This window comes from Arvicanthis niloticus, chromosome 15, assembly GCF_011762505.2.
Source record: "Arvicanthis niloticus isolate mArvNil1 chromosome 15, mArvNil1.pat.X, whole genome shotgun sequence".
NCBI classification, from domain to species: domain Eukaryota; kingdom Metazoa; phylum Chordata; class Mammalia; order Rodentia; family Muridae; genus Arvicanthis; species Arvicanthis niloticus.
The window spans coordinates 22,809,365-22,816,141 of record NC_047672.1 but is presented as its reverse complement, the minus strand read 5'-3'; the positions used below and the strand labels follow the sequence as shown (position 1 = coordinate 22,816,141).

Genomic DNA, 6,777 nt, shown 5'->3' with positions numbered 1-6,777 from the left:
AAGATAGTTGATATATCTAGGTTGGATAGTGGGTTACACCTCTGATTGAGCAATACCAAACTTATAAAGCCTATGATTAACATTTAAAAAAAATGTATATGTGCAAAAAGAAAAAGGGGGCATGGGATAAGGGTTTTCTAAGGGGGATAATGGGGAAAGGGGATGGCATCTGAAGTGTAAATAAAATATTTAATAAAAAAAAAGAAAAAAAGAAAATAAATTTGTTTGGGGGGTCACCACAAATGAGGAAATATATTAAAGGGTTGCAGCATTAGAAAGGTTGAAAACCATGGCTCTGTGGGAATCTAGCACATGCTAAATGCACATATGTACATACAGTCACATGCATAAAATGGGTAAGTCTGTAAACATTTAAATAATTGTGGAGAAAACATGTTTGGTTTAATGATTTAATGAAAGACTGAATGCAAACAAACTTTGGGAGACAAAAATGAAGACAAAGACAATGTGACACAGCATAAGAAATTTATTTTATTTTTTTCTTAGTCAACTGATGGCTAGATATTAACGAAAACTGGAGGTGTGTTAATGGATTTCAAGCACTGGATATAACCATGGGAAAGATGGAGAGAGTCTTCTTTCTTTTGCACATTTTGTGTTAGATGTGCAGAGAACTGAGTACAGTATAGTACAAAGTAGTCAGATGTAAGTGAAAAAAAACAACAAAGAAGGGACAATCACTAGCACAAACCAACCAACCAACCAACAAAACCCTAATCTCACCTTCCCTATGTATTAACAAGTGTCTCTGTCTCCGTCTCACAGACTGTGTGAGGACTCTTTTACTGTCTGTTGGGAAACGCACACCTGTCCTCCAATTGCTCTCAATTTTATAGGGCTATAAATCAATTGTGGCAGAAGTTGGCTCTATTAGCCTTGTCACCTTTGCTCAGTGCTCCATATGAGTCACGGAGGAATAGACACTGCAAAGAAAACGACAAGACGCTGATGAGGTAAGTACTTGGAGCACATGGGATTCTTTATTTTTTGTAAATTTTTTTTGCTCCTGCTGTGTTAAGTTATTTAGATAGTCACAGTTTCTTACTGGCCCTTGTATTTTCTTCTCTTCATAGAAGATGAAAAACAGGGGGGGGGGGAGTTATAGGATGGAGAGATAGTGTATATGACTGTATGCTGTGTGTATGTGTATGTGTGTGCATTCTGTTGTCTGTGATATGTGTATGCGTAGGCAAAGGTCTAATGTAAGCTGTCCCTCTTACTATGGGAAGAGCAAACAACTTGTGGAAGTCAGCCAAGGGTGGCAGGGATTCTGAGGAAGGTGAATGTATTACAGTTTAAGGACTTTTAATTAAGGATGAATTTTTGCCTCTGTGAATCCCTTTATGTCCCCCTATGCCTAGATGACAATAGCATTTATGTCAGGGTGATGATAGGATACCCAAATTTTCTGAGCTACCCTGTAGAATCTTGGCTTTCAGGAAGATTAAGGAGAGCTTGAAATGGTACCTGCTTCTATTTTGTAGAGGCTGGAAACAAAATTCCCCCTAGGAAGAGAAATAGTACTTGGAGAAATGCTAGTCAACGGCCCGTGTGTTTGTCTTGATGTTGCCCACGAGCTGTGTGCTTAAGAAACGAAGTCGGGAATTATGAGTGTTGGTGGTGTGTCAGACTTTTCTCGCCCTTAAATCCCTCTTTTTATTTGCCTTAAAAATCTGTAGTTTGGGTGATGTGGACAAAGTATTCAACTACTATATGAAGAAGCAGTGGCTCTCAGTACTTGCCTCAGTTTAACTTCTAAGCATGTTTAGAAAGAAATTCCTCATTTTTTTATTAAACAGGAATCATGATTGATTGCCTGCTTTATCTATTGCATAGATTTTATGATAGTATAATGATAATTTTTTTCTCTATTTTTACTGGTGTTTGGAGTGTGTGTGTGTGTGTTCATGCTTGCATGTATGTGACTGCACATGTAATGTGTGCATGCATGCACTTGTGCTCCTGCTTACATGTAGATGCCCAAGGCTGGTATTAGAAAACTTTTTTATGTACTCAGTTTTCTTATTCACTAGAGGCAGGATCTTTCTGTCAAACTCAGAATTTGTCTATATAGGTAGTCTGGCTAGCCAGCTTGCTCTGTGGATCACTTCATTTCCATGATGGAATCATAGGAGAGCAGCCAGCATGTCAACCTGGCTTTTACTGTGTTCTGGGGATCTGGACTCTTGTCCACCTGCTTGAGAGTCAAGTGCTTTGGTGGCTCAGCTACAACCCTAGTCTAATACAATTCCCATGTAATGAAGAGTAAACCTTTTCAATAATTTAGTAGCAGATAGTCAAACAATGGGTTTAGGTTACTAAGAATAGTTAACTCTTTCAAATTCATTTCCTCAGCCTTGGTTTCTCTGAAAGCTAAAGTTTTTCCCTAAACTCCATTTGGCAAATAATTTGTTTGTTATTTTCCCTCATTCTTCTTTCTTTTCTTGAACTGTTACATACTAACTTAAATGTCATCTCAATTAAAAGTTGAATTACCTACTTCTATGAAAATATTTGTATAGCTGTTAATAGAATTGTCCTAAAGGACAGGAGTGAAGGAAAATGTGACATCAAAGAAAAAAAGCAAAATTAACACAAAAACTAAATGTGAATGTTGGCTTTTTTCACATTGATTTTTTTTTATTATCATTGCCTAAGTGCTGTTTTACTGCCTGAGAACACAGGGGAAGAAAGAGGCTGAGCAACTGGGTATAGGAAGAGTCACAAAGACTTTGGTCATGAGGTTAGTGCATTTATAGTTTAGACCACCATTAAGACTTGGCTATAGGGGATCTTAATGATTGTATTGCTGGATCACTGAGAATCCAACTCAAAGTTACAGGAAAAGCAGTTCAATTAAACTGGACACTGACTGTTAGAAATAAATTAATTTTAAAGATAAGTAAAGAAAATATAAAGTTTTCATTCAAGTTATTATTATATGAGTTATTAATTGGTTGGTTTGGTAGGAGTTGGGGAGTAGGTTAAAAGAAAGTATTGTGTTATGTTTAAACATGTTGATTTTGGTTGAACCTTAGGGACTTTTTAAATATTAACAGATCACTGAACATATGAACCTTGGTCTTTAGGTTAGAAATATAGGTTGAATTATTATCAGGTGTTGTATGGGGTCAAATGAATGATGGGCATTGTTCAAAGAGAGTATAGTGGTTTAAAAGGAATCTCTGTGACCTTACAAGGAATAGCAGCTTTTAATAAAATAGAAGACTAACAGAAAACTGAAAAGAATTCAGGAGTGTAGGTAGAAAACACAACATTAAGCATATCAATAAATGGAATGCTTTAGCAAGGGGAAAAGAATGGTTTGATACTGTGAGACAGTTAAGATTGTGCCTATGTATTTGGTAACTTAGATGCTGTTGACTTGGTAAGATTACATTCAGTGGAATTGAGGAAATGCAAACTGTGCCAGCAAGACATGAGGAAGTAAGAAGGGCACTGTGGAATAGTGTGGAATTATGTTCTTATTGTCTGCCTGGAGACAGAGTTTAAAGTAGCTCAGGATGTCTTTAAATTTACTAGTTAGTAGAGGACAGCCTTGTACTCTGACCTTCCTGTGTCTACCTCCCCAATGGTAGTATTGTTGTTCTCTGACCTTCCTGTGTCTACCTCCTCAATGGTGGTATTATAAACCTGTGGTATTTAGCTCATCAGTGCTGTGCTGCAGACTGAACTCAGAGCCTTGAGTATGCAAAGCAAATTACATCCACAGCACAGAATTTACCTTTTTGGAAGGATAGCTCAGAAATGAAAAAGAGAGCTACAGGAGAGCAGAGTTATTGACACATTAGGACGGTTTGAGCTATACCATGAATGGCATAAGCAGCTTTGGAAGAAGATCTTGACAATGCAAGAAAAGAAAGAATCAACAAAATGAGGATATTTGGGAAGCCCAGTTATGATAAGAGCTAGAAAATAAAAGCAAGAATTAGGCTTAGACAAGAGGAAATCATCTCCCACACAATGAGAAAGGTAGAGTTCACTCACTGGGCATAATTTTTAATGAAAAGCTTGCTTGCCTTGAGAGGTAGGAGATGAGGTAATTTCTATAATATAGTTACTTTTCTTTTGTGGAAATGATATCATTTAAGTATAAGATATGTTTAATCATTTAACTATGATTAAATTTAAGAATTTGAGTTTTAATTGATACTCTGAAAATGAGAGGAGGAGGGAAAGCCATCAGTGCATCACAGGTGCATATTCTGGAGGGAAGTGATGAGCCTTAAAAGTATCTATGTTCAAACAAAATATCAACACAGAAATGAAGATTTGGATCCTTTGCTTTAGGGTATAGAGTCAGTAAAGAGATAAGGAGAGATGGCAAATTATACGACAAATACTGGGGCACAGGTCAGTCACCAGTAAGACCTAACAGTTTCCAAGAGGACAGGTGAAATGAAACAGAGAACAGACGTCTGTGTGCCTTAAAGAAGGAAGAATGCAGAGCATGTTCTAGTTCCTTTTCCTTTGCTGTCATAAGATACCATGACCAAGGCAACAGAAAGAAGGGTGAATTCATTCGAGCTTGTGATTCTAAAAGGAGCCTAAGAGTCTATCATGGCTGTGAGACAGGGCAGCAAGCAGGCATGATGGCCAAAACAGGTAGTTGAGCGGCCACATTCATAATTGGAAGCACAAAGCAGGGTGAATGGAAGTGAGGCCAGGCTAAAAACTCTCAAAGCTATCCCACCCTGTGATGTCTTCCCTGTTCAGTTGTCAACCCCAAAGTTAGAGCTATGCACTACTAAAAGTTGGTCAACTGTGGAGTGATCGTGCAGGTTCTTATCTGTAGTGGCCTTTTCCCAGTGGACGGTTTAATTCCCCAAATACAAAGATTACCTTTTTTTTCACCACATCTTTACTGTCCCTAAAGACAGGAGTTTTTTTTCCCCATTGGATATTTTATTTATTTACAATATAGATGTCATCTCCTTTCCCCATTTACCCTCCCTAGAACCTCCTTTCCCATACCCTCTCCTTTTTTTGCTTTTATACCATTTTAATTAATAAGGATTACCTTTAAGAAGCAAGTTATGGGCTGGTGAGATGGTTCAGCTGTTAAGAGCACTGACTGCTCTTCCGGAGGTCATAAATTCAAATCCCAGCAACTACATGGTGGCTCACAACCATCCATAATGAGATCTGATGCCCTCTTCTGGGATGTCTGAAGACAGCTACAGTGTACTTACATATAATAAATAAATAAAAACATAAAAACCTATGGGCCAGAGCGAGCAGCGTTGGAGCAAGTGGGAAGGGAAAAGGAGAAAAAAAGAAGTAATGGATAGTGTTTTAAAGACTGAATTGAGCTCTAATTATGCCTTTGCTCAATTTTTATTGTTCTAAATTTGAATAGCTGTTTACTGTTAAGTCATGACAATTGATTTTTCTGGGCATGCTGTGGAAACCAGAAAGTATTATTGTAAAGAAATTGAACATTTTTAGAGAGAAATAAATACACCTTTGTGGCCACACATGGACCTCTGATTTTGGCTAGTAAGCCAGGTTTTATGAAGAGAGAAATCACTTCTTGTCTCCTCATAGAAAGCAAGGGCTTCCAGTCTGGAATTTTCTACAAGGCCTCTGGGTCAGGGATCTGGCAGACAGTCTCAAAATACTGAGGTAAGATGGTTAACTACCATCTTGTGACTTTCCAAGTGCCATTTGCTAGAATTGAGGTGCTAAGACTCACCAGCTTAATTCCAGAGCTGAGGCATTGGCAGATAGGAGTGTTCTGTGGGTACCAGGCCTACATGCAGAGGCTGAACTGATGGTTGGTTCTGAACTGCCCTGTGCCTTTATCACATCGAGCACCACAGATCCTTGCTGCTGCTTTTCCCAGAAGCCTTGGTTAGAAACAAAGAGCAGGTAGACTCTGCAAAGTATATGCTTACATTGGTTCCTCATACTTTAACAAGGTCATGAAAACCAGCACTGCTTTACTGAGTAGAGTTCGAGGAAATACAAAGTCCTATCTTTCTGTCCCCAGATCCTGACTTGTCCAAAGTCCTCTAAAAGGAGACAATTGCCTTGAATTATGTCTACGTTACCTCCTTTACTCTTAAAACAAAATATTGCTGTTGTTAAATTTTGCTCATGTAAAGTACATAGGCTTATTCTCAGAATGAAGGCAAAGTCTGTTCTGCCCGTTTCTTCCACATTCTTACCTTATAGTGTTCTCAGAGACTCCTCAGCCCCAGGGAACAACCAAGACACTGTTGGGTTTGGCCGTTTGTCTGGCCCCAAAGACACTGAGGTCAGCATTTTCACAGAGGTTCCAGACACTCAGGGAACATTTCCTTCCCATGGCACTTAGGATGATGGTGTCATATGCTGTGCCCTTCTCTGTCTCTCCTGTTACTGATGATTTGTATGAATGTCTTTGCAGAAGATTACAGGCACATGAGGGCAATGGAACTGCTATTTGAGAGTCTTCAGTGTGGAAGGGTCTCCACTGAGTCCTTTGATGGGTGTGGGGTGTGAGAATGACGGTGCTCCTGTTCTAGAGAACTATTGTGTGTATAGCTGTGTTTATTTATCATATGTGTAGGGTCTGTATCCGACCTTGGTGTTCAGAACAGATAGTTGTAGTAATACCATATGACTAAAAGAACATACGTGAAAAAACATTCTATGAAACCCACAAAGGAAATAACAATTGAAGAAGCTTTAAGTAAGGCAATAAGAGAGGGGAAAAAAAAAGGACATAAGAGCTAGAGAGATGTCTCACTG

At 38.6% G+C, this 6,777-nt stretch overlaps 1 protein-coding gene across 1 annotated transcript in view; it reads left to right on the top strand.

The window, feature by feature from the left end:
• Nucleotides 1-869: 869 nt before the first annotated feature.
• The window catches only part of Mgam2 (maltase-glucoamylase 2 (putative)), an 84,551-nt gene continuing 78,643 nt past the window's right edge, over nucleotides 870-6,777 (top strand). Inside the window, exon 1 of the mRNA XM_076913484.1 lies at nucleotides 870-974. The gene's annotated coding sequence lies outside the window, so the exon portion shown is untranslated. The remainder of the gene's footprint in view (nucleotides 975-6,777) is intronic.